The following is a 27,407-nucleotide window of genomic DNA, read 5'->3' on the forward strand; positions in this document are numbered from 1 at the left end:
CAAATGGAAGAATATAAGTTTTAAAATCTCTCCCTATATTTTACATTTAACTGTATTTGTAGAAGTACTCACTCCAAACGGAGGTTTTTTGTCTCAGTGAACAATGGATATGTCCTAACCATCCAAAAGCATTCTTGGCAGTTAATACTTACTTTGACTTAGTAAATTTACTCAAGCAGTCGGTATGAGGCCAACCATCTCACTGCTAATGACATTTTGACTTCTAGTGATGATTACAAATTCAGACTGTGGTTAACATTGTCTCTTATTTGTGGTAGAAAAAAAAATGAGACTTTGTGGCTTTTCTCCCATTGAAAATCTATGAGTTCTAGACAAGGTTTTGGATAACTCTCAAGGATAGGAAAAATTGAAATAAAACAAACATTTTGAAATAATCTAAATCCTTAATTACAAAAAAAAAAAAACATTAATGGCAGGATCTATATCTTAATACATAGTTCTACTGTTATATTATATTGAATTCAGAACAGGGTTCTTCAGCTATGCAAATAAAAATACAACATAACATAGATAGATAGGTATAGTTGCAATTAGACAAAATATATCCCCCTTCGACCTTATAATTTTTCAAGCAATACTAAAGTCTCCAAGACTCTTCCAAGCCTAGTGCTGTTAGAATACATAATTCCCTGCATCTCCTTCAGAAATCTGAGCTTTTATTCCTATTGACTTCAACAAGGGTGAGCAATTGATAGGTCCTAGTGCTCAGATGAAAATGTAGATTTACCTATTAATAAGTCAATATATCAATCATCAAAATGTATTCTGATTCTCTGAAAAAGCTTAAGGTTGTTTGAGGGGAACTGTATACACCTAAAACCACAATCCATTCCCCACAGAATATTCTCATCCATTTACAGTTCAAGATGTCACTCTTATTTTGGGAAGAACAAAGAACTCCTAAGGAATAAGTTATATTTCCTCTGCTTTTTTTTTTTTTTTAACGTACTCTAAAAACATGATATAAAAAGCATCAGAAAAAAAAGCTACATTCCTCAGACAGTATTCTAAATAACACATCATTCTTCAATGCTGACTTACTTTTTCCTTTTCATATTTATTTTAATTAAATTATTTCTTTTTAGCTTATCCTATTACTTGTTTATATGAAAGATAAGAACTAAAAATAGATTTAATTAGAGGAACATCAAAAGTTGCATTCTATCAAAAATTCTTTCATAATGAACAGAAAAATATCCTTCTCTACTCAAAGCAGCTGTTTATCATGCACATAACTATAACAGATTGGCACATTATTCTTTAGAATAAACCTCACTGGAGTATGTTTTTAAGTTACTATAAACATTTTCCCACTCCTCTCTCTAGATTCAATTCATTTTCCAAACATGAACCCAGTATTTTAGTTATGAAAACATACACAAAAAAATTCTCTCTGTCCACCCTTGTTATTAATATTTGATCATTTAAATTATGAGAGATTACAAGTACTAGAACACAGGTTACATTTTCCAACGTTTTGTGCCACTGAAATGGATCTGTGCATCTGTGTATAAAAGGAGATTAGACTGTGCACCTGCCGAATATTTTCAAAGAAAAGTTCAAGTGGGGTCTCGTATATAATTGGACTGTGCAAGCATATAAATTGCTATGTAATTGCCAACTTAATTGTTTATTTTTCATACCTACATAACTGTCCTTCAAAATGTAAACTTCCTTTAACAAACAAAAACGAGAACCAGACTTGTTCATTTGCTCCTACAACTTCACATTATCCAGGACCTGTAGAATAACTATAAACTGGGATTAACATGCTGGTTAGACAGTTTTATAGTTGCTTTATATCCTTATGATAGTAGATACCAAGCAAAACATAGTCAAATTTGAGCCTAAGGCTCTAAACATTATTCCAGATACAGAGCTAACCTTTTAAATACAGCATGTTATAGGATGTCTGCCTAAGGCTGCAGACAGCTGGAAACAGTCACATGACAAGGTAGATAATACCTCCATCATCTCAGTGCAGCATTAGCTCCTTATTCTATACTGGATGGATATTAATGATGTTAACCATTTAAGCAGTGCTTAGTTTACTATTTTTTGACTTATTAACAACAGAAAAGAGGAATTTAATTATTAATTAGCTTTAACATTTCATCTTTAGATTACCTGTCTATAAATCCTATTCTTCAAGCCTGCACACAACGAGGGAGGCATCATGCATCATGTATTTTTCTCTCTGGAATACTACAGTTCATATCATTTGATTGGAAAAAGGTTATAAAGAGGCTGAAGGGATGAACAGTTGCTTTTTATAGGCTTAATTTATATTTCTTGTTGTATGATTTTATATTTTTTTAGCTTAAACTTAAAATTAAATGTGGTCTTCCAATTTAACCCCTTGTTTATCCTGTATTTCCTTTCTTTAGAGCAATAGTTGATGAACTGGAAAATTATTGTTGAAGGTCTCTGTCATATTAATTAGAATGTACCACTGATGATATATGTTGTGTGAATAAACGAAACCAGAATTCACAGTGCATTTCTTCGATTCATATCTTGCCTTTTTAGTGGAGCACACAACCTCGTACAGCACTGCGATCACTTGCTGTCATTCCTGAGATGTAATGGTGAGCAGAGGAGGTTCCTGATGACTGCAAAAAGCCAATCATATCACACTCAAGGGCAGAACCTCTCACTGAAGTTGGGGTTTGGCCTCAACCCAACCTTGGCTGAGCTCACCAGCTGTCTTCCATAGATATTTTTCAACCTAAATTAATGTGTGATTCTACTACATCTATCCCTAAGCTCTTCTGCTTCTCTATTGTTTATCAGTAGGAAATTAGTTTTTAAATGGATCTTAGATAGCGATCAGGGTTTGCTACATATATTTTATAATTCTTATATTTTTTTATTTGCCTTTTCCAGTTGAGTGTTAAGCATTCATTAGAGAATATAGATAATGGCACCATAACAAGACTGAGCTCAGAACCTCTGAGTTAAAATAAAAATGCTTGTTAATAAATCATGGTAATTTTCCCAGAAAGTGACACTAAATGCAGCACAACAGAAAACTACCCTAGAAGATGGATTATATTTTGGATCAAAATTTGATTAAGAGATATCTAAATAAGCTTAAGATTTATGCCACTAGAAACCTTTAGTTAATTACTTCAAGTATTTTATTTCCTTTATCACCAGGAAATTAAGAAAGTTATTTGCCACTGTGAAAGCATAGAACAGAATTGTCAAAACCAATTTTGTTTCCTTTTCGGACTCTTCCAAAGTAAAGAACTAACAACTTTCTGAATATACCATACAGGCTACTGTCATCTTCACATGACTATTCTGTAAATGCACATCGTCAGGCAAAGAGGACTTCTCAGAATAGATCAGATTTTCAAATTTTCCCACTGCTATAGAGGAAACCCTAGGAAGTTGAGAAACACGAGTCCTTGGAAATTAGTACACATACTCTTGTTTATGCTTGAAACTGCTCTTGCCACTCTATATTCATGATATGATGCTCCAATTCCAAACACCTGGGTTTTGTGAAGTAGTCTAAATATATGATAGAAATTAATTGATCCCATTGTCATGTTAAAACCTTTAATCCACAAAAATAGATGCTTCACTTCTTTTATGTACCACGAAAAAGCACAAATCTTTTGTTTTTCTTGTGAATATTTCAGAGAAGTTCTTGAGAGTTTTTTTGCCATGAGAGCAGACCAAGAGGCTCAAATGCGAACTGTGATGTTTTATGTATTGTTCAATAAAAATAAATAAATAATTTGCAGTAATTCATGCTAGAAATAAAGACTGTTAATTCAGATGGATCAAATTCTCGAAGTACACAAAATAGGTTTGGAAAACATACAGACTATCCATCTAATATTACATTTAACATAAGACTATGACTGCTTGTACGGAAACCACTTCTGTCTTCATGATTCCATTCTGATTGCTTTTTTCCTACTGAAAAAATTTTTATCATCAAATAATTTGTCATTTTTAAACTATTTTTTAAATCTATCAAATAAATCTAATGTGTAACAAGGTAAATAAATTATTAAATAACAGGTACCAATTTATAGTGGTAGTGGACATGAAAAGTATGCCCTTATAATAGCAATCATAACTATCCTTAGAAAGAACCTAGGTCCACTTTTTTTTTTTTCCAGAGTGTCTGAGGTCAGCACTGAGAAGTACTCAATACTTGTAGCTCTCTTATCAGCTTAAATGAGAAAATTCTCATGCCATTTGGGGATTAATTCATCCTTTCCTAGATCAGGCCCAAGATGTCTTTGATTCAGCGCTCATCCCCAACTGAGAAAGGATTTTGTGCATAGCAGAAAGCCAGGCATGATTAAATCTGAGTTTATGCATCACTGATCAAATTTAAATGTCTTTTATACACATTAAAACAATGCAAACTTTATATAGTTACAAAATAAAAATTAATAAAAAATTGCAGCTGTAAAATTCACTTAATAAACTATAGTAACTCAAAGAATTGTTGCCAAATTCCCAACTACACTTTCAGAGTAGAATGAGATTGGATTAAAGAATTAAAATGACTATGCGTCATCTGTGGGAAAGCATGAGTTCCTGTGATAGCAATTGTAATTGCACATAGCAAAGTTCCTTGGATCGAACCCAAATTGTGGATCTTCAATGTCCTAAGGGGCATTCTAAGAAGATTTTACATCTCCTATATCCAAATGTGAGACACAAAACCTATGGATTAACCACTTCACATCTTAAGAAAGCTTAGTCAGGAATCCAAAGTTCCATTCCTCCTTATATTTTGAGACACCACTCTTCTGGCTTAGCATTCATTTACCAAGCACAATGTTTGTAAATAGGTGGTCTCAATATAGCCTGCTACAAGATCTGGTCTAATAGGATAACCTGTCCTCAGTATTCATTCAAGACTGATTTTGCTGCTATCTAAATCTCATCAGCAAGTTTCTTCATCTCAAACATCGTTCCATAGGTGACTGCCGTGCCTTATTTTTGCAACCACACACAGTAAAAGTTCCTAATAATTACATATTATAATCACGGGCCCTTCCAAAGTTTACATAGTTTTTCTCTGCAACTCTCCATCGCTATAATAATGAAAAATTTACATAGGAAATGCACAGGATCATTTTTCCTACCAAACTACTGGAATATCTTACTGCATTATGTATTGAATTCACTCAATGTTAATTCCAGTGTTTCACTCAAAAATCATTTACAGGGATACATTCTTTAGCAATTAAAATAAACTTACAAGAATATCTGAAACAGAAAGTCTCTGGCACTTTATCCCATTAAACTGTTTTCTACCCCAGTGCTGCCTACAATATGTACATACTGAATTTAAGTCTTTAAAATTCCAATATCCCTCCAGGGCTGAAAATTTTAATTCTGGAAATGCACAGAGGTACTTCATTTCTGGTAGACTTCTTTCAGCATTTCAGATCCCAGTTTACATCTGAAATTCATATATGTCGACTTTTCAGAGTGTAAATAAATCATACCAACAATATCAAATATAAATATATTTTACCTGGACTTTTTTTCAAAAAAAAAAAAAAAAAAAAAGAAAGAAAAAAACCCATTGCAGAAGTCTATTTGCAATGATCATTGGTATGAGAGAACAAAGTGCCCATCTATTTTTATTTTTATTTTTTTTGCCCAATGTTGCTCAAATTTCTGTCTACCAAGTAAGAATTCTGAGTAGTTGTTTTACTGATAGTTTAACATGGGAGACTAAGAAAGGTGTTCTTCAGTCTTCACACTGAAATTATGCTACTAGAAATAAAATATTCCAGGAGGCATAAAATCTAAACACAAGAATGAAGTGATAAGAATGATCATTTGTTAAGAATGGTGCATCTTATTTTTAGTTCTGTTACACTGAAACAAGATCATAGTAAAACTTTAAGGTCAAAATTTTAACAGGACCTCACCTTTATACTCATTAACTGATTTTGAAATTCAGGGCATAGAAGCATTTCACAGTAAATGCTCCAGGGTGCCCATGGAATCACTACAAATGCAAGGTCACATCTCACTGTGTGACCAGTATTTAACGTGCGTTAGCAAAACGCTAAACACTCAGGTAGTACTCCAGAACAGTAGTAATGTTGAGTAGAAAGAGATCTTACTATAAAAAAATACTAGACAAAGCGTTAAGTAATGCACAACTCTGAAGAGCTCTAAGGCTCACTACGTAAATTTCCCAAAGAAATACCTCCCAGGTCCATTATCAGACACACTATAAAGACAACTCTGATCTTCCTCTGAAAAGTGTCCAGCATTTCTTATGACCAAAGAGAGGGTGCCAGTCATGATCAGCTTTTATACTCCAGTATAATTCTTACGAAATAAATATAGAATCCTCTGGAGATCATGTGGGAGGTACCCACTAATATGCAGGCATCAAATAGCCTATAACACAACTCAGTAAATATCATCTGAATTACTTTTTACACGATGTAAACAAAACTGAATTAAAATACATTATAACAAGCAGAGAAAGCTCATTTGGTAAACAAGATCCTTCAAAAGACAGCATTTGCAGCTCTCAGAAAGAGCACACCAATTTGAAGCAGATAAGTAAGGACTATTATCAAAGGGATAATAACCATCTCATACTTATGCATGCAGCATAATGAACAGAAAAGCACAATAAGGCAGATATGTTAGATTAGCATAATTCTATTCCACCATTTGAATGTGCAAGTTGGAAATGGGTTTTGTTTCAATTACTGCTTTTCTCCATGGGTTTTAAACATTTTATTCAAAATCCAGACTGTTTTATTTTGGCTTTAGCCCATTATCTGCAATTACCATTTACCTTGCCTCTGTCTCACCAATGGACACTGCTTTTCAATCTACCCCAACAGTCTGAAGACCAGATAAGATCAATACTGAAAGTATCTAGCAATATCTTCATGGTATTTCAGATAGATTTTGTATAATATTTCTCTTCGTTCTGAATCTGGTTGTATAGTTAACCTCTTAGGAAAAAAATAAAAATAAAAATCCCTCCATCAGTTATAAAGCATTTAGAGCATTTAAATTTTTCAGAATATTTTAATCCTGATATAGATATCTCTTTTAACAGTTTCCATCCAGTGTAATGAGTCTGGGTCAGAAGGCCTGAAAGGCCAACATATTGTATAAGAGAAGCAATTAAATTCATTTACTTGTATTCAGCCCAACATTTTGTTCCCAAAGGGAAATATTTCTTCGGAGTTTTATGATTTAAATTTTAACTAAAAGAGGATTCTTTTAGGGAAGGGTTTCAGTTGTTAATCACCTTCACTTTTATTTAAAATAAATACACAGAAGCTTTATATGACTTTTTGTTTTACCTCAAGTACTGACAGCTGTGTCATTTTCTTTAAGACGTGGTATTTTTCTTCTTTCTTACTCTACCTTTCTAAAAATAGAAAAAACAAAGTCTGTCCAAAAGGCACTCTAGCTATCAGTAAAATAAATCCAGAGGGTACTTTTTTGGACTTTCTCCATCTTTTTTCACCAGTTTTCCTAAAGTGCACTAGAACTAGATTTATTGCTCCATTAACATCCTAACTAGTGTCATCTATAGAAATAAAGATATATGTACAGTCGCTTATAGTCATCCGTTTTTCCATTCAAGACTGAGATGACCTTTTTCTGACATGATGCTGCTCTGAGAATTTGTGTTCAGAACATTAACATTTTCTTCTGGTGGAACCTCTTGCAACTCCAACCTCAGAAGCACAAAAAACAGATTTCATTTAGCTTGTTTCGAACCTAATGATGAGCACAATCTAAATTCTCTAGCTAGTGGTGCAGGAAAAACATTACATTGCTTGTAGGATGCCACTAGCTTCCTGCTAACGATGCCTTATGTTAACTGTATGAGAGCCCAGTCCTAGCCCAGCAGGCTTGTTATCAACTTGTCATAAAATCTCGCTGTGTCAGTTAGAGTTTAACACCAGGTGTCTCCTGCTCTAATTTGCAGTTTAAGTGCAATATAACAGAAAAGGTCTCTAAAACACGAGCACACATTGAAAACTGTCAGAATTATAAACAATTCATTCTTAGTCAATTACTGGTCAAGTAAGGAATGCAATTATAAGAATTAGAATGTGACTACCTTTGCTTTTGAAGATACTATATAGCCACCTGAGAAACAACTCTACAGATTAAAGATATTTTAGAACAAAGAAATTTACACTGATTATTTAACAGGGAGGTAATCCACTATTATTTATATCTGTCTTTAGACAAGCAGCTACATTCTGTCCAAGTACAAACTATTTTTTGTTGTTGTTGTTATAGAGATGCAATAAGGAGACCAAAGTACATGATTATTTTCACTATTTGTGTCAGATAAGTTAAGATGATCCAAGAAGAAAAACAGGAATTTAAGAGACAGCAACCCTCATCTATACTCTTTGGATGGGAATCTCTGCAACTATCAAGTGCTTATCTTTCCAGAATGAAGAAGTACTATTATAGTATGTGAAGTAATATTATAGTATAGAAGTAATATTATAGTATACTAAACAAAAGTACGAAAAAATGAAGAAGTTAGTATAAAACATTAAATAATTCCCTGTTACTATTCAGCCGGAAGGCTGTCTGTGAATAAGATGTCCTATTCTTCTAACATAATTACTTACTGAAATCACTTTCAATAACATAAAATAGGCAGCCAGGGAGTAATAAAACTATTAATACACTGAAAAAACAAATAAAACTACAATTATTCTGATCACATGCTGACATATTTCCCTAGATTATAGTGTTATACTTGCATTTAAAGTAATGCCCTTGAAAGGGTTTCCTCACAGGTAGGAGGAGATAATAACATCTGCACTATTTCTCAAGGCAGTCAAGCAGCTATGGTAATAAGAAAAGAACTCTTCATTTATTTACCATGGCAAACAACATTTCCTGAGCCTGAGCTTTCAGTTTCACAATACACAGTTGATTTGGCTTCTTATCAGGTTCCTATTAGAGAGTAAAGATATTTGGTTTGGCACAACTTGTAACTATTTTCTATGAAAACAGTCTTTCCTCATCACATATTTTTGCTTCTGCTCCATTTCACATCTACAAATGCTGTCAGGTGACATTTGTTACATACTGCAAATCAACTTATTTCTTTAGCACAGAACCAGCCCTTTCCTAAAAGATCTGATATAAAAACATAAGAATACTGAACTACATAGAGCATACATCATTGTTTAATGTAGTATTGGCCTGTTAACAAACCGTGACTTCTTTAAAGACACTTCTTTTTGGTTTTTTTTTTTTGTTATATTTATTAAAAACAACCAAGCAAAATTGAAAATATCAGTCCCTTCCATTTGTGTGTTTAGAAGTGTATGAAGGTGTGTTCAATATTCTGATTTCCAGAAACAAAATATAATTAAATAATCTACCAAATTAATGAAAACAATCTGGTACTACCTAATTAAAAGTCAAACGTAAAGATTTTATCAAGGTTCAAAACATCCAAGGAATCTACTGAGTCTTTCTGAACCACCTACTGTTGTGTCAGAGCACATCTGGATTCAGGACAACACTGAAATCCCAATACACTCATCTAATACTCCATGAGAAGTGTGGAAAAAACTTCAAAATAAATGCATTAAATATATATTTGCATGTGCACAGGCTAGTACCTGATAAGAGAGCTTTATTTTAATTTGAGTTACAAGGAAACATGCATTAAAGCTCAGAGTACTTTTACAGCTCTCTGAATAGGAAGACATGGCAACAACTGTCAACAACTTCAAGAAAGAAATCTTGACACCTGCTTTAATTTTGTTTGATTTGATGGTGACACCGCCAACAAAATGTGTTCAAGATTTATCTTTACTTGAAGGAGGCAAGAAGGCATGCAATGTAACTGCAACAAAAAGCTAATGTTCTGGGAGGCCACTTTTCCACCCCCCACTCCTCCTCTTTATCAGTGATTGGCTATATTTGTATATATTTGATATCTGTAGTTTTCATTCTGAAGTCAGTCCACACTTCCATCTGAATTTAAGAACATTATTTCACGTTATAATACATTATGATAAAAACTGTTTTGCCCAATAAGATTTTAGACCAATGAAAATTGATTCTGTTTTAATATATTTAAGTACAGAGTACCCAAAATATCTTCTGTGAGAGGTACTTAACGCTTCTTTACCGCTTTGGAAAAACAATTTTTCTCTCTCTAATCTCCAGCCCAAATCTCTCTCTGTTCTGTGAGATTGCACACGTACACTCATATGATCCCCCGACACGAAATCCCTTAAATCCAGAGATAAACATTACATTTCCTAAACTTTCTCTCAGAGATACAAAAAGACAGTTCATTTAAGTTGGCTCACTTTCCTTGATCATAGGATGGGTATCAGAGTTGCTGCCATGGCAGATACTCTGGCTTAATTATCATTGTTTCACAATGTAATGGTAAGGGTAAGTCAGTCTCTTAAAATAAATCTTACTACTGTTTCCATAATCTTGGAAATCTCAAACACATTTGTAAGGACATGTGTAAGACATACATTCTTGCTTTAATGACACAAACTTACACTTCACTTCAAAATCTCAGTTTTATGTTAAAAGCATGAAATTACCACTGACCATATCATGCTCAAGCCAATATAGGTCGCTTCTTTTCAACACAGTACCTACTCAATATCCCCATTTACAGGTTTTCTCTGCAGAGCATACAAAACAACTTATTTTATTCCTTTGTTTTCTTAAATAGTTGAAAGCTTTCACTCAAAAGCTTATCTTTTGGTCATCTCCCTTGCCCCAAATGCAATTATTTCACAACACTGATGTTAAAATCTAAATTTGATGTTAAATTATTTGGGTACACAATACTGCTATTATACATACTTTTGCATGTTGCTGATATTAGGACTAGGAGCTATGCTTAGCATAGGGAAGATGATAAATTGTGAGAGTAAAGATGAAGACAATGCAAGTAGATTGAAGAGAGTTTTAAAATAATTCAAGATGAGATTTCTGGTAATAAAATTTGAAAATCATACATTTACATTATTTTCTAATATTTAACCTGTGTTTATTTTGCATAACATTTGAGACAGCAACAACCAAACATTTCTTTTGTTAAATGCAAGTTTGTATACCCATGGATCACAGGTATGTTTAAATAGTAATCTCCAAGATAAATCTGCTTATTTTTTCTTGGGGATAATACTGAAAACAAAAAACTGACTAATGAAAAATTAAGAAATTTATTCAGTGCACATTATGTTTACTACTACTGGTGCTACTACAAAACTGGTTTTCCCCTCACCCTAGTCTGGTCTACTATTTTAAGAGTTTTTATTTTATTACAACCCATGTGAAGGAGTCACATTCAAGCAGGTTCTACCAGGTACGAGTTCCCCATACTACGTCCTCCCTCTCTGAGTTTTATAGGGAGCTGCAGGGTTCCAGTGATATACAATTAGCTGCAAATAACTGAGAATTTCTGCCTTGCATAACAAGCTTCATGGAAACTACCAGTTCAGTAAGTCAGCGATGGTCTCAGTTTGCTTTTGATTTATTGTCAGTGTTTACTCTGTGCTTAATAGATTGTAGTTGGAGAGAGATACAGCAAAAACTCCTTCTGGTAAACAATTTAGCTTAACAATTAAAATTATAGATAAATAATGATGCAATTTTATTGAGACTGAACACAATTGAGAATACAAGTTGAAGTATCTTGATGATAAATTAATTTGGTTCATTATTCTTCATAAATTGCTTTGGGAGGGATTCAATCTTGGATAATGAGTATAAAACTGAGGGCCACGTAGCACATTATTTTACTTGTACTTTACTTCCTTCTTTCTCTCTTTTGAAAAACAAAAAACATAAAACAAAACAAACAAAAAACATAAGTTTGGATTCTTTGAAGTAGAAGAGAATCTCCCAGGTGCCTCCAGCACAGCTTAGGCTGTTACTAGAAGCAACCACAGTCTGCATGATAGGTTCACTAAAAAGTGTGCGCAAAACAAATAAATAAACAAACTAAAAAAAAATAAACAGTAAGAATTGATTAATTCCTAAATCTATTGCAGTCATTTTAATTAACTTCTTTGTCTCTCCAAGGTTTTCATAAAGCAAATGCTTTCCATTATGTTTATTTCCATTATTTATGTGTACCACAATAAGTTTGAGTGAACATCTACTGAAGAAAAAAATTGTACAAAAGTCACAGAATAATTCACTTTTTAAGATCACCTGGCACTTTAGACCACCCTGGTTTTGGTCCATATACAAGCCTACAAAAACAAACAAACAAAAACAGTAATGTACAATGGAAATGAGATGCCTACTTCATTTCTGTCTTCCCTTGCCAAGGATTTTTCTAATTCCACCTCTCTGCCCCAAAGACCGATACCATCAATTTCTAGATTACTACATCAGACTGAGGGTGCTATATTCTTTAGGACTGACAGAAGCAGAAGAGATTGTTGCAGCTTAATGCAAAATATCAGCAAACACTCCAGGTTACAGCATCTCCACATGCTTTGGTACAATGCTTCTATATAAAAAACAAACTCTTTGGATTAAAACACTTTTAAAAACAAAGTAAAGCAAAACAAATGAAAATTCACCAGAATTATTTCTGGGCTGGGTTTTTTTGTTTATTTGTTTGCTTTTGTTTTTGTTTGGTTTTGTTTTTTAGACCATTCCATGATTACTGGGGAGCCACAGTTGCTAATATCTGATCACACAGATTGCAAGCTTCCACAGTTAATTCTCAAGCTTTGGTTTTTGTCTTAGTAGTTCCAGCTCAAGGTGATCTCATTACAATTTGTGTCAAAACTTCAGAAAGCTGCAAAAGCATCATGTGTCTGTAGCATTGACATAACCTGTGCTAAAGTCCTTATTGATTTCATTCTACTGTACTGAATTCCATATTGGACTCTACACTGCATCACTAAGATTTCTACAAAACAAGTTTTAACATTTAGAAGTATTAATGTTTAGAGTCAGTAACTCCTAAAAATTAACTTAATGTATTCTGAACAGAGCCCAGTGAACAACAAAATTACTTCACTACCACACATAAACTTGATGGGGAACGGAATTTGAGCTACAGTACTGATATACTACTATGTACTTTTCAAATGCATTAATTACTTTGCTATTATTAGATTCAGCCATCTATAAAAGGCAGTGTACATACAAGCTGCTTTCAGAAGCTGTATTATGCATTAATGCATTAAAAAAAGAAAGGACTGCTCAAAACTATCAGTTCTAGTGAAACACATGATTTCTAATTCCTACATAGGAAGGAGTTAAAAAGCAAAACAAAATAGCCATATATTAAACACCTTCAGCACTATTTACATATTCATTAATCCCTAAAAATATTGTATTCCTGCCTGTCAAAACATATATAACTCTCTGTGCAGACTGCAGTGCCGTATCTAAGTAAACCAATTTGCAGAACTAGGACAATAGAATAAGAAAACAAAATATTTTTTAAGCTGACATATGACCTTACTGGTGTCTATTAAGTTTTATATCTTGCCAAAATTGTTTTGGATCTTATGATGATAAATAACTATCTTGAATAACTGGCATACAGTCTTGGTAAAAATAAAAAAGGTGGCGATCCTTCTGTAGATCCTGCAGTGATCATTCTAAATCTCTCAATATAATGGTGTTATTAGCAGAAGTTAAAACTCATAGCAATTACTCTTGGACTACTTTTAGAAGGACCCTGGACTTAGTTTTCTCCATGGCACACATCTCCTGTCAGAGCCAAATCCCATGCTGTGCCAGATATTTTTTCAGTTGCCCTAAGCAGATTAAATAATATCAAAACCTCTAGCCCTAACCTGAATATTACCATGACTAATTCTGATTTTGTGCGTACTTTAATAGATTATTGATTCCAGTAGGAAAAGCACACTTGCATCCAAAAGATAATGTACTTTCCTGCACATGGGTTAAATCTTTAGCAGAAGCAGAATATTTGTAATTGCCATTAGAGCTATTCTGAATTACTACACCTGAAATACCTAGTTTAAGAATTCAACACCTAGGCTTTCAAAACTGTATGTTCCTGTCATGTTGTTGATTCCCAAATCTTTACTGCAGGTGGTTTTAAAGTAATTATAGGAAAATTTGAGTTGCAGGCAAATAAATTAACTACCACAGGTCAACCATTCTGCATGGATTACATTAAACATTATTAAATAATGAAATTAATTCCATTTCATTTCATTGGCATTTTTCATATTTCAAGTAAAGCTATAGAGGAACAAGACAGTCTATTTATACATAATGGATATTTCAAACAGGCTGCAATTAATCAAAACCTCTTCAAATTATTTTGAGCCATCCTTCAAATCAAAAATAGAAATCAATAACAGGAAATACTTACACTGAACTATTTCAGAAATCAAGAAGATAATTACAGAAAGCTTTGACATCTCAGAAAATAAATAATCACAAACTGAGCTTTCCAGATTAAGTCTCTATGCTGCGAGGTTCGTTATCAATCAACTAATTGTACTTTTTTTCTTGTTATCTATGCAAAAGTTCTAAATGATTATCCAGGTCTAAAGTTAATAGGTGTTAGAGTACCTAATTACATAAAATGAAGCGATTTTTATACTATGCTGCATCCTCAATTTTTCTCCTCAATTTTTTTTCCTACATTTTTCAGTTGTACTGAGTTTGGATTGAGTGAAATGTAGAAACTCCACAGATTTCTCAGAAGTAAAAAAACCAAAACAAAACAAAAACGTTATACTGTTACATGAAAGAGGATGCAGTTTTGAAATACAGAATTAAGATTCAGATCAGCAATTCTTCTCATTCTTTTTTGCTAAGAGGATTTTTACTAAAACTTTGCTTCTTTGCAAATCCCAGAAAAAAATAATCACTTCTTAATACAGAAAGAGGAAATCTTTCTTCTATTGACTTTTGAAGTCTAGTCTAATAACTAAATGTAAAATACTCACTTCAGGAGCTTTGTTTTTAAACATTCAATTAAAAGTGCAATATATAATAAGCTGTTAATTTTGCTCCTTCTTGTTCTCATCTACTCCTATATCTATTGGGCTGTAAAAACCAGTTAGAACTCTACGGTTTTAGGAGTGTGTAGTAACTGATTTACTATATTGATCTAAAAATAAAAACCTAGCAGCTGAATGCTAAAAGTAGTGGAGAAAGAGAGAAGTGAATGAGACTTGTAGTGGGAGCAAATTCACCTCAGTCAGAAGCAAACTGACCCATCCAAGGATCTACTAAGTTGTGTATGCTTCATCCTTCCAGATCAACTGCCTGCTTATAGTATTGCACAAAAAAAAGAACTGGGGAAATACCGATGACAAAGCTAAACTGATAACAGGGAAAAATGGAACACAACACAGTGAAGTGTAGCAGCTTGTATGCTGCTGCAGGTATAGAGGAGGTGCAAATCTAAATCACTTATTTTTCTCCCCAAGTCGTTTATACAGACAAGGCAAGGATCACTGAGGTTTACAAATACCTTAAAGTAAGTTTTACAGATGGATCAGCACAGAGAAAGCAGATTATAAAAAGCTGTTGTATTTTAAAGAAGTTTCTAGGAATTTTGTTTGTGACATTCAGCAGAAACAATAGAAGACTGGAAGAACCCCTGAAATACTTTTTGAGAGTTCCACAAAAGCTAGATTTAAGCAGTACCCGTAGAGTATGTATATCTAGCTAGATAGGTATCCTATTTATTCACGCTGAACCTGAGTACTTCATCTAAAGCAATCCCACTCTCATACAATTTGTTCAAGGACTTCACGGGTTTATCTAGGATTCTCTCTAATATGGGATGTAGCCCTTTTTCAAGAGCAGTACTTCTAGCTTTGGTGATAGTTATTGCAGACTATGTCAGACCAAAAGGGTTAGGAAGATACAGAAGGAAGCCTGGGAGGTTCAGTTTAGTGAAGGAAAATTTCAGAAACAGTGGTTCTAGACAGATCATTTACATCATGAACTCCTCATGGTAGTTACACAGCAGCATCACTGTTAGCAGTGTTAGCCCTCAAGCAACGAGCATGATATGTAAGGCAAAAGTGATGTGTTTATGAAGCATTAGAAGTTATAAAGAGAACAGTTCTTCTGATTTATACTTACCTTTCTAACCAAACACCCTCTTTTAAGAGGAGTTTCCTATGGATTTTCCATATGCAAAGCTGTTCTTTAAGGAATTAATTTAACAGTTTATAATTTTCATCACCATCTTCTGAAAATAACTACATACCAGGATTCATAATAGCTCACAATTATTTTTTATCCTACAGAAATAACAGGGAAAAATATGAAGACTGCTCTGAAAGTAATGCCTCCTATTTTATTATTTTGGACCACAATGTCAAGAGGTTTATGTAAGGCAGCAGATTCTGAACCTTCCTGCCAATATTCCACTACAATTTTTTGCTCCTCTTCTGCTATCTGTCACATGGCAGTCTGACAGAATGGCATCTGTTATCCAAGTGAGTATATAGTAAAGGTGCGCCACTGAATTCCTTCATGCAGCAAAAATTTAACCTACTGACATTCACTGATGTTTGCTGAACATTAATGGAGACCAAACAGTGGCTATGAGCACAGTGAGGCGGTGGGTGGTATGTTTCAACAGTGGGTCACCTCCACTGCTGCAGATTTTTCAAGTGTTGCATGCAGGCTCTTGTTCATCTCTAGTAAAAATGCACATCTAATGGTAGTGACTGTTAAAAAAAGTGTTTTGTAGCTAAGAAACACTCTCAAATAGTATTGTGTTCTTTATATCAGTTGTAGTTTCCACAGAAATAAATAGGAGTTATTACTTTTGGAGATTTAACATCTGTTTCACAATCAGCTGGGAAACCTCTGGGTTTCTATTTAGAAGGGTGTATATTTGAGCATATATTTAACTAGCTTTTAAGATTAGATTTACCTTTCCAATATTGGTGATTTTGAAGACAGCGCAGAATACTTATACGCAAGAATGAAGTCAAGCCAGAAAAACATCAAACGGGTATGAAAAGGAACACACTGGGGAGCCTGGAAAGCTTTCATTACAAATTTGAGCTATACTTGGCTCAGACAAACATTTTGGCACAAACATCAACACTCTGTTAGTCGTTATGCTTGTGAAATATTCACAACTTCTTCAAAGAATGAAAAGGGTAGTTCATTTCTCATTTACCAGATTTCTTAAGCTATAGTTAAATACCTATTAAAAATGTACTTACTAAAATCCAGTTTTTAATTTTTCTAACAATAAAATTAACAGGATTCACAAGATCATCCATATTCTTCATTTATACAAAACAAAAGAACACTTTTTTCTACCCAAATAATCTTCATAAAGAAGTAATTCAGTTGATAGTGTCCAGAGATCTGGACATTGAGATGTCATAGGCTGAAATGCGGGATCACAGATACAGAGTAGACTTATAATTTGCTTATTTATCTAAATGAATTACATTGTGATGACTATTTGCATTTGTGTTGTCTCAAAAATTTCTCACCACAGAGCAGAATATAACGTAGTCATCACATTTTAGAAAGTAATAGAGACACAAATGTGAGTACTGCTACAAGTTTATATGTAAGCTGTGTGTGCAAACAACATAAAAATCAGACATCTTCCGGCTTGATGCTTAAGTACCAGAATTTGCTCTGTGTATTAGTCAATGCAAAACTCAATCCAGACTTCAAATTTATACTAGGAAGTCATCTGGAGACCTGAAGTCTTTCATCTTGATTATAATGAATAGTATCTATTTTCTTAAGTAGAGAACCAACTGCGAGCCAAACTTTTGGAGTAACAAAACTATTTGAGTAAAAGAAAGATGAAAAAACTTGAAATTTCAGATCACAGCTGCAAACAGCATAGACTGTTCACTTTCTCAATTGCTGACAGCCAACTACAGCACTGCTATTGGCCTTTCCATTGGTCTGTCCAAGAACAGCTTGAGCCACATTAAATGTCACTACTCTTTTCACTACAAAATTTCTTTGCCTTCCTCAAAACAAAATTTGTTCCATAGTTCAGAGTATGTATTTTCAGTGCTTAAAATAAATGATTAATAGAAAAAATGTAAGCTCCTTTCAGCTCTTCAAATTTAGACTTTTCAGTAAACATATTTTGAGAAAACCCCCTAAAACAAAGTGTAACTGAGACTAAGTGATGAGCCTATACTTATTTTGACCTGCTCTTCATATTTCTCACAGTCTTCTCTTACTGTCTAAATAGCCTCAGCAACTACTTATTCTCAAGTTTCAATAAAGAAACAGATCTCTATAAAGAAACAAAGAAAGAGATTGCTGATTGAAGCCAAGCATTTCACAGCCGTGAAAATCATATAGCTCTGTCAGCTTCCATAGTGGTTTCATCACAGACAGCACCAAAAAAGATACATGAGATTTCTGCTTCAGATGTGTGGGCCTGCCATACAGCCAGAAGAGATCTGAGCAGAAAGTACAGTCCCAGAGCAGTAAATGAGATGGGTTTTGAAAGTGAGCCAATTTGCAGTTCAATATTCCAATGATACAACGAACAGAAAGAATTGTGTAATCAGAGCCTTTGTCAAGGAATGAAAATTGGTAAGCTAACCTATGCTCATTCTAATTGGCTAATTGTCCAATAAAATTATTTATTGCCAGGACCTATAAACTCAATAAAAGAATTTTTACAGGATTTCTCGTTTTTTTCAATGTAGACTGCACGATGACAGCATGACCAACTCAAGCCTGTAGCTAATAAGTGTCCTGTGCATATAAATCAACAGCAGACATTAATTATATGGTGGTAAGATTTGAAGCTTTTACAATGTCTGCAACTTTAGCATTTTTAACAAGCTTTGTCCTTATGAGCACCAGAAAATTAAAATCAAGTGATTGCTGCTTCCCTCACTGACATCACTAAGAAGCAACAAACTTCCCACATATTTTTACTGCTGAGAATGAGATCCTCAGTTGTGCATTCTTTTTTTCCTTGAAGCCCTTGGAAAAGGATCTCTCCTTCTCCTGCACTTCAGTGTAAATATTCAGAACATGTTTACTTGCATATTAGTAATTCATTTATATTATATTATTCACATATTACTTATTTACTTACAGCTAGCCTGAGGCTATGCATCATGGAGACAAAGACTCCTGCAAATGGACTATCAGGAATCCCAATCAAATTTTGTGATTCCCTTCTTCCCCATCATAACTGCTAAGCTTTTATAAATAAACAAAATAAATAAATAAATAAAATCTGTGGCTCTACAGAGATCTATTTTTTTCTCCCTGTCTTCTCTTATCAAGTATAGGTTATGAATGATGCATTTGAATTTCGGATAAATAAATAAAACTCAATATGACTCACATGTAGACCTCAGTCAGGAGTCCCCAGGGTGGTCACTGTTGTCATTTGTGTTCAGCTCCTTCACTCTGTGACTAGAGCAAACTTTGTACGAGTAGTGGGCTTTTTGTGAAGAGCATCTTTTAAAGCTGCATTTTCCATACCTATTAAAAAAAAAAAGGGGGGGGGGGGGGGACACAGTTAATAAAGACTGGCAGGAAAAAATAAAAACAAAAAAACATTTTCTGCATGTTTCTGTTAAGTTAGAATTCTTTCTGTTTGTTGGTTTTTGTGTTTTGGTTTTTTTCATTTTGTTAGTCTCAGATAAATCAGCACGAACAGTTAATTTCCCTGAAGGTCAGGCAAAAAAGCCTAATGTCTGCACATAACAGTTTTTTCCAAGTTGTAAGTAAGATGGAAAGCAGCGTAACAAAGTAAAAGAGAGCACTGCATGTTAGCCTCCCAGTGCTAAGGAGGTTCTTGAGTGTTCTCATTCTACTTCTGTTCAAGATCACATCTTTTTGGGGGGATCATTTTCCTGATAGAAGCAGTAAGATCAGTATTAAAAAATAAATCTGCAGATGACTAGACAAAGTGTTTCTATAAGTTGCATAGAAATCAGATCCTCCAGAAAGATTTTACATTATTGTGCAAATCAAAAGTAAAATAATATTCCCAATATATTTATACTAGAAAACTATTTTGTATGTAGTAGTGTTAGAATAAAATATATTTCTGATGTTGCCTTTTCTGTATATGTATCACCAAGTTTTTACATCCAAGAAATTAGAACCATCACTCAAAAAGTCAAAAGGAAAAATGCGGAGAAAAACATACAGGGAGCCTGTCACAAATATAATTATTTTCCATACATTAAATTATGATACTTATGAACAGATTTGACAGCAATATGAAATCATTTCTAAGAATGTAGGTAACATTTTTCAGAACTGCCTGCTAATAAAAATTTACTTATTTCTGTTCACAAACTGAGAGCTTTTGAAAGTCTTTCTCTATCAAATACAGCCATAAGAATAACTTTCTGGGTGTTCAGTGAGCATCAGCTTATCAACGGCGTAAGAAATGACTGAGGAATGTGTGTGTTTATGTACTCGCAATAAGACACACACATGTTCTTTAGCTACAGTATTCAAATCCAAACTTGAATTTTACCACGACTGATGGAAGAGTAACGAGTAGATGTCTGAATGATGTTATTTCACACTTACAGAATGGGTAGAAATTGCTTTGGTCTTATTTGCATGTAGCAAAATCCAAAAGAAAATAAGAAATATAAGCACTGAATTTAGATTCAGGTTTAGAAAATTGTTCAGTTTCTCAAATGAGTAAAAGCTGCAGAAACCTATTTCAATTATTTCCATCAACACTGACAGATGTAGAAAAAATAGATACACATCTGAAAGAACTGTTGCTTGATACTAACGGCATATGAACTGAAGCTAAAGCAAGGGAAAAAAAGAAAGGAAAAAGTACAGGAAAAGGGTGGAGGGCAACATCTGCATAATTTCTTCAATCTAAGCACCTTGCTTTGGATATCTTCAATAATGCTGAGGAGTTAAATAAAATCATCCAGGGGAATTTCTCTCTGTTTTATTATACAAACAAGGATTTTCAAAGTCTGCACTAATATTGCACAATACTAGAAGTTGTCCTCCTATCACCTGGCAATTAATAAATTTTAAGTCTTAAAGACAGTTTAAAAAAAATGCACTGTTAGAGAAAATGTAAACAGGCTATAAAAGTCCATTGTTTTTGAAGACAGCAGTATTGGGCTTACATGAGAACTACCACCACAAACTCATTCACTCCAAAGTCATTTAATACTCCCCTGAGAAGCTCCTCCTTCCCAGTGACTGCTAAAACGATTCTTTTCATTTATTTTATGTTTACTTCACACTCCAGGCAATTGCCATTCCATATCTGAGCCATCCAAGTACAATCTCTAGCTTTTCACCTCATGCCCTTATCTCCTCCTTTGGCTCTTCATGCCAGGAACAAACGTGGAACAGAGCTAAAAGCTGCTTTCAGATCATTCATTTTATCAACTGAATATAAGAAAACAGCAGTTCAGGATGTAAACTGCATTCTATGAAATGGGAAAAAAACCCTACAAACTAGTCCAAGCTCTTTCCTTACCCTTACCCTTTTTTCTCTTAAATCAAAGCAGCAAGATAGATCTCCATAATATACTGAAGAAAAAAGCCTTGCCAAACCCAATGTATTCAGATGAAAAACATTGTGTTAAAATTCACAACGTGTCGTGAACACCATGACACAATGATGAATAATCATCCTAAAATATCAAGTATTAGAAATCAACTAAAATACAAAAATGTGGAACTAAACCTCTGACTTTACAAATCCATCATCATTCACAATTTTATTCTAATTTTTAAGAGTCTTGATTCTTCTTTGGAAAATGCTGCATAGATGTTTAAGTGCGTGATTGCAGATGCACACAAGGAAACTGTGCTGCACTGAAAGCATATGAGAACATGCATTTTCTCAAGGCCTTATTAACTAGAAGCACTTTAATGACTAAGCTATTACAGTAAAATTTTGTGAGCATACCAACTAATAACTGGACTAATCAGAGCATGAGAGCATGTGCACTGTCACTCACTGTTCAGTTAACAGACAAAACCTACAAGATTTGAAACTCTTTTAAACCGGAAATGCGAATAGTTATTTCATAATATTAAAACATCAGCTAATATTCCCTGCCATTTCCAACAGAAAACTGCATACATTTCTCTGAAAGCTGAAAAAAAAATCCACAGGGCTATTTTCCAGCCAGGTATACCCATTGCTCCTCACCATAACTTATTCTGCAATTGCTGGATTTCAACTATTTTGAATAAATTCCACTTAGCATTTATTGCTTGTTTTGATGTTCAAAAAAGGTACCAAGTCTGAGAACCTAAAAAGGCAGCACTTCTTACTGCAAGAAAAATGTGTAAGGGCTTTTGATTTCCTCCCCAGAAGTTCTCTCTAAGATCTCCATTACAGCTTACAAAAACACCACTGCTGTGCTTACATCACAGAAAACAGATCAAATTCAAGCAGTTGTGAATTTGTGGGTGGCTAATAAATCTGCACAGTTTGAGAACATGTATTTCTCAGCTGTTTTGTCAGTTGGTAAAAGAGAAATTAGAGAAACAGGAGACCAAGAATATATAACTTGTTCACACACATGACCACAATGCTACAGTTACTTTCCCAATCATTTTAACAGTATTTGAGAAGATTTCTATGTCAATAAATGAAGAGGTAATTTCAACATTTTCAGCTTCATCAGAAAGTGAAAAGAGAAAGACTGAATGACAACAACTGAAGGACAAAACATGCACAAGTCCAAACACTTTCAAGTCTTAATTAGAGGGGAAAAAATATTTCTATATATTTGATTACAGAACGCAGGAAAACACAAAAACTCTAACAATCAGTGTAAAAATAATTTCTTAATAGCTTAAATACAAGAGATGGGGGCAGAGTGTTTCTGCAAACTAGGAAAGCGTAGTTAATCCTCAGTGTCCCAATTCCTTTCACACAGTACATAGCAGCAACATGCATCAGACCACAACCATCTCTGCAGCAGACATACAGAGATGGTAGCTGTCCCACACATATACATCCAGACAGAATAAAAAGTTTAGCAAATTCCCTGCAGCTTGTATTTCAACATAATTGCATTGTTTTTCTGTGTGTGTGTATGTGTATTTATTTGTTTGGGTTTCTTTTGTGGGTGTTTTGCTGCTGTTCATTTATAAGAAGGGAACATACAAATAGAAAAGAGACATTCGCACAGCAGGGCAACTAAACTATTCATTCCACTTTTCCTGTATCTCAGCTAGGGAAACTTCTGTTCACTTGATGTTAGCATTCTCTGAACTTTCCTTCCTGAAAGAAAACACAAGCAAGCACTGGGATGAGCATGTTCAGCCTTCCCTTACTCTCTTCCTGGAAGCACAGCTTCTGAGAATAACACTGCTTAGAGCAGCTATCTCCTGAAATACAAAATCACAATTTGGATGTACACAAACAACAGAAGTGCTTTCTTAGCTATGGAACAACTTGAATACTGAAGTACTTAATTTTCTTTCAGACTAGATCATGAAAAAATGCTTTATGCAGTTTTCTTCATAAAGAATATTTTCTTTTTCATAAACAACCTAAGAAGAATTTACTGCTTGACATCCTGTAAACAGATACTGATCATCTTCTATAAGCTTATTTATTTCATGTAATCACTGGGCAAATTTCCTAACATACCTCAGTTTATCTTATGTTGGTTCAATTAAGAACAAGGATTATAAAAAAATGTTTCTTACTTGCACCCTGTCTAAAAGGCATGCAGACTAACGATGGCCAGCTGGGAAGGATACTCAGCAACCAATCCTTCATTTTTACAAATTCTGTTTTTCCTCTCATTCATGTAAAAGCCATTTTTCTCTGAAACTTTATCCTTCAACAAGGAACAGTGAGTAGAGAAGCACAAGCTTGAGTGAAAGGGATGACCAGAAATGTACAATAATGCTCTTCTGGGTTTAAAACAGCAGATGTTTAATTACATTAACTCCCATGAACAGCCTAATCTGCCAGCTAACACACCTATACATGGCAGTGTTGGTAACAAAACTGTCAAGCTGTAACTTCTATTGGGAGCACGTATACTTTTTAGTATCAGCACTGAAAATATGATCGTTGTTACCTAGAGGACATCAATTGAAATATACTGATAGTTGCTCAGGCAGTAAATCTTTTCTTGCCTGTTTCCCTATAAGTACTCCAACCAAAACTCACATCACTTAATGACCCAAACAAACAAACAAACAAACAAGATAAACCCACCCCAAAAAAAGGATGGAAAGGGGATTTAATAACAACATTAATTCATCAGTGAGTCTGATCCTTTTTAGTACAACACACTACAATACTTTAACCTCTGAGATCAAAAACTATGGGACCGTGGCATCAACTTGTGAAATTATGCTCAGTTTCTGGCCAGTAATCCTTAAACAACCATGCCACAAGAGGAGATTCCACTATCCCATTCTTTTAAAATATAGAACACCATTGTTCACTTCTGATTTGCGTTCTCCAGCTCCTACTTTACTTAAAGCTCAGTTGGAACACCTCAGAACAGATAACTTAAAACTGCCACAGTAATCGTGAGAGTCCATTTACCATTACTTCATTTTCACAGAATGAATGGAGCTTTACATCATCCTTATCCTTTTGAGAGGATGGGGATATGCAAGCCAAGTCTGTGCTGATATTATTAAGTTAGTTTGTAAGAAAAATCTTGCAAGTTTATTTGATGCAGCCTGTAGCTGAGAGCCTAAGATGATTTTTGGTTACAGCACTGAAATTCCTGTATTTATCAACATTAGCAGGTGTGTTAGATGATATGAACAAAACGTTCATGATCAAAAAAAAACTTAGATTAATACTTTTGACACAAATGAACTTCTCATACACACAATAGCTCATCCATTTAGAACTTTCAGTCGGTGCCAGTTTGACAGAGTACTCTAAATGCAAAGCATGTAAATCAGTGGAAATCAAGATGAGCAGATATGGTCAATATTGTCATGGAGATACTTTGACTACTGCTGCGTATACATCTGAGGAACCAATTGTAACAAGCTTTTGCCCTCTCTAACTGGCAAACAAATCTTTGCTTTTCCCCAAAACAGAAATGCGCTTGAATCAGTTTCTAACACTCTTATATTGATTTTAGGATGCTTACTAAAATAGTAAAATTAAAATAGTAACCATCTCTGATCAATCTGATCCATTTCAGACAGAAAAATTTCCTTTAAATAATATGTATGGGAGAGTAGCCAATCTTTTTTTTCTTCCTCTGGGAACTAGTGATTTTCACTTTGTTTCATAGTCTGAACTTGTTTACAATTCTGCTCTGTTTGCAACTAGTTAAGCTTTGCCAATATATTACATTAACTGCTGCATTACGTGCTATTTTATAATCATTTATTTTACATTTTCAATGTACCTTTATGCGATATTCTCACATTAGAAATATGTGAATTTTGAATATTGACTATAAGCTAATGCTATTCAGAACACTATCTCTAAGTTTTCAAGCAAGTAGAAGCTACAGTATATTACTTAAGTACCAATCTGATGCTGTAAAATAATGAACAGTAAGTGAGCAAATTAACTATTTATTGATTAAATGAATAGGTCAAAGGCTACTTACTCAAAACATGCAAACATAAACATATAAAAACATCTGCAAAAGCTGAAGTCACTTCAGAGGTTCATTAGCAGAAAATTTAATGTAAATAGCAGTAATTAATTCTGGGTGAACTTTTTACATCGACAGAAACCATTTCCACAGTTATAATATTCAACTCACATGCACACTTCAAAAGTCTCATGTAACAATGCATTTATTTTTCAAGAGGTTCCCACTTTTAATTTTCATAAAGAACAGGCACAACCCAATTCACACTTAGCTGATACATCAACACTCCAAACCTCCCTCTCTTTTGTCATTTCTCATTCCCCCATCCTCCCTGCAGCATATTTCTCTCTTAACCTCACAGGAATAGCACTTTACACTCAATCTTCTTTGAATTCATACTCCTTGATCTTGTGCAACCAGAGACAGTCATAGTACCCCATGACATTCTCACCAACTCTTTGTACGATTGCACTTCTTTCTTTGTGAAAGTACCCTGCTGAATAGATAATACATTTCTGTCTCAGTCATCCTATGATCTGTTGATACACCTTCTCCTTCCCTTCTCATTTCCTATTCTAAACATTTCAGCCATCGGTAGATGGTTACTATTTTCAAGAGCATAAGCTTTCATCTGTGGATTAAAAGTGGTATTTTAACTGTAATATATCTCAAGGACATCCAATTAAAATCCAAAATCCAACAAATAACAATCATCATCTTTCTGGTTTTTCTTCCTTTTTTTTTTTTTTATTGAGGGAGGGGGGGCGGAGGGAGCAAGAAGAGATGCTGGGGGGGACCCCACTCAGTGCCAAAAACAAGGGACCCAGGGATTTACATGTTCTTATTATGCAAGTTTAATTGTTCACTTCAGAACACAAGAAGTAAAACAAAGAACTGAAGGTTGTTTACATCGCTTAGAGAAAGGAAACTTTGTTACGCAGTATCAATACCAATTAAGAAAAAAAAAAACTGTGAGCAATAACACCTCAAAATCAGGTTCTCCTCATAACAACACTAACAATCAAAATTTCACACACAATCTAATTATGTTTCAGAGCATTTTCTAAAACCACTTACAGTACAGTCATTATTGCAACACTGCTCCACTAGAGCTGCTGGATGCGATGTGGACTGACACATTTGTGACAGGAGACTCCAGCACTCATGGAAGAAAATGACAATCCACATACTCACTAGGACCAAAATAGGAAAATACTGACAAGAAGTTGCTCAAGATCACATCCCTTCTCTTTCCCAAATATCTGCATACAGCTCTTCTCAAGATGCTTAAAACACATTCTTGTTTCCATAGCAAAATTATTCAGACAGCTGTAATCTACCACCAAAGGCTGTATACTTAAAGAAGTGAAAAGTTTAGAACTAACAGTTTAGGAATTTCAATCACTTTTCTGTAAACTTTGAACTAAAATAGCTTAGCAATATGAACAAGAAACATCATAAATGTTGAACAGCAATTTGTGGTAGCTAAATTAAGTCTCAGCTTTCCAGCTCTCAGCAGAAGATTCATGAGTTTGGTTCTGGGCTAGATCTGAAATTCAGAATACACAAACTGGAATTGAAATAACAAGCAGCAGAACATAAAATGTTTTTGGCATTTTCTACTTGACTTAAATTCATGGCTATTTTTGGTGGCCGTTTTATTGCCAGTTTATAGATAAAATAAAGTTATTCAAATGGTTTTTGCTCAGAGAAGCCCATCTAGGTCAGAGCCAAAGGACACAAAGAAAAGCTGCCTCTTGAAGTTGGCATCTAACATGGTGCTTGTATGTTTTTTCCTCCTGCATTCAATGCTTCAAATATATATATTAAAAAAAAAAAAAGTAAATATCCAAG

The 27,407-nt window shown here is 34.1% G+C and overlaps 1 long non-coding RNA gene across 1 annotated transcript in view; it reads right to left on the bottom strand.

Moving 5' to 3' along the window:
• LOC136055037 (uncharacterized) overlaps positions 1 to 27,407 on the bottom strand; it is a 128,748-nt gene that overhangs the window by 95,648 nt on the left and 5,693 nt on the right. The window contains exon 2 of the long non-coding RNA XR_010622797.1: positions 19,346 to 19,485. This is a non-coding gene — a long non-coding RNA (uncharacterized LOC136055037). The remainder of the gene's footprint in view (positions 1 to 19,345; positions 19,486 to 27,407) is intronic.

Source organism: Cyrtonyx montezumae, unplaced genomic scaffold, assembly GCF_038088225.1.
Source record: "Cyrtonyx montezumae isolate F1298 unplaced genomic scaffold, pur_monq_1.0 scaffold_1, whole genome shotgun sequence".
NCBI lineage: Eukaryota > Metazoa > Chordata > Aves > Galliformes > Odontophoridae > Cyrtonyx > Cyrtonyx montezumae.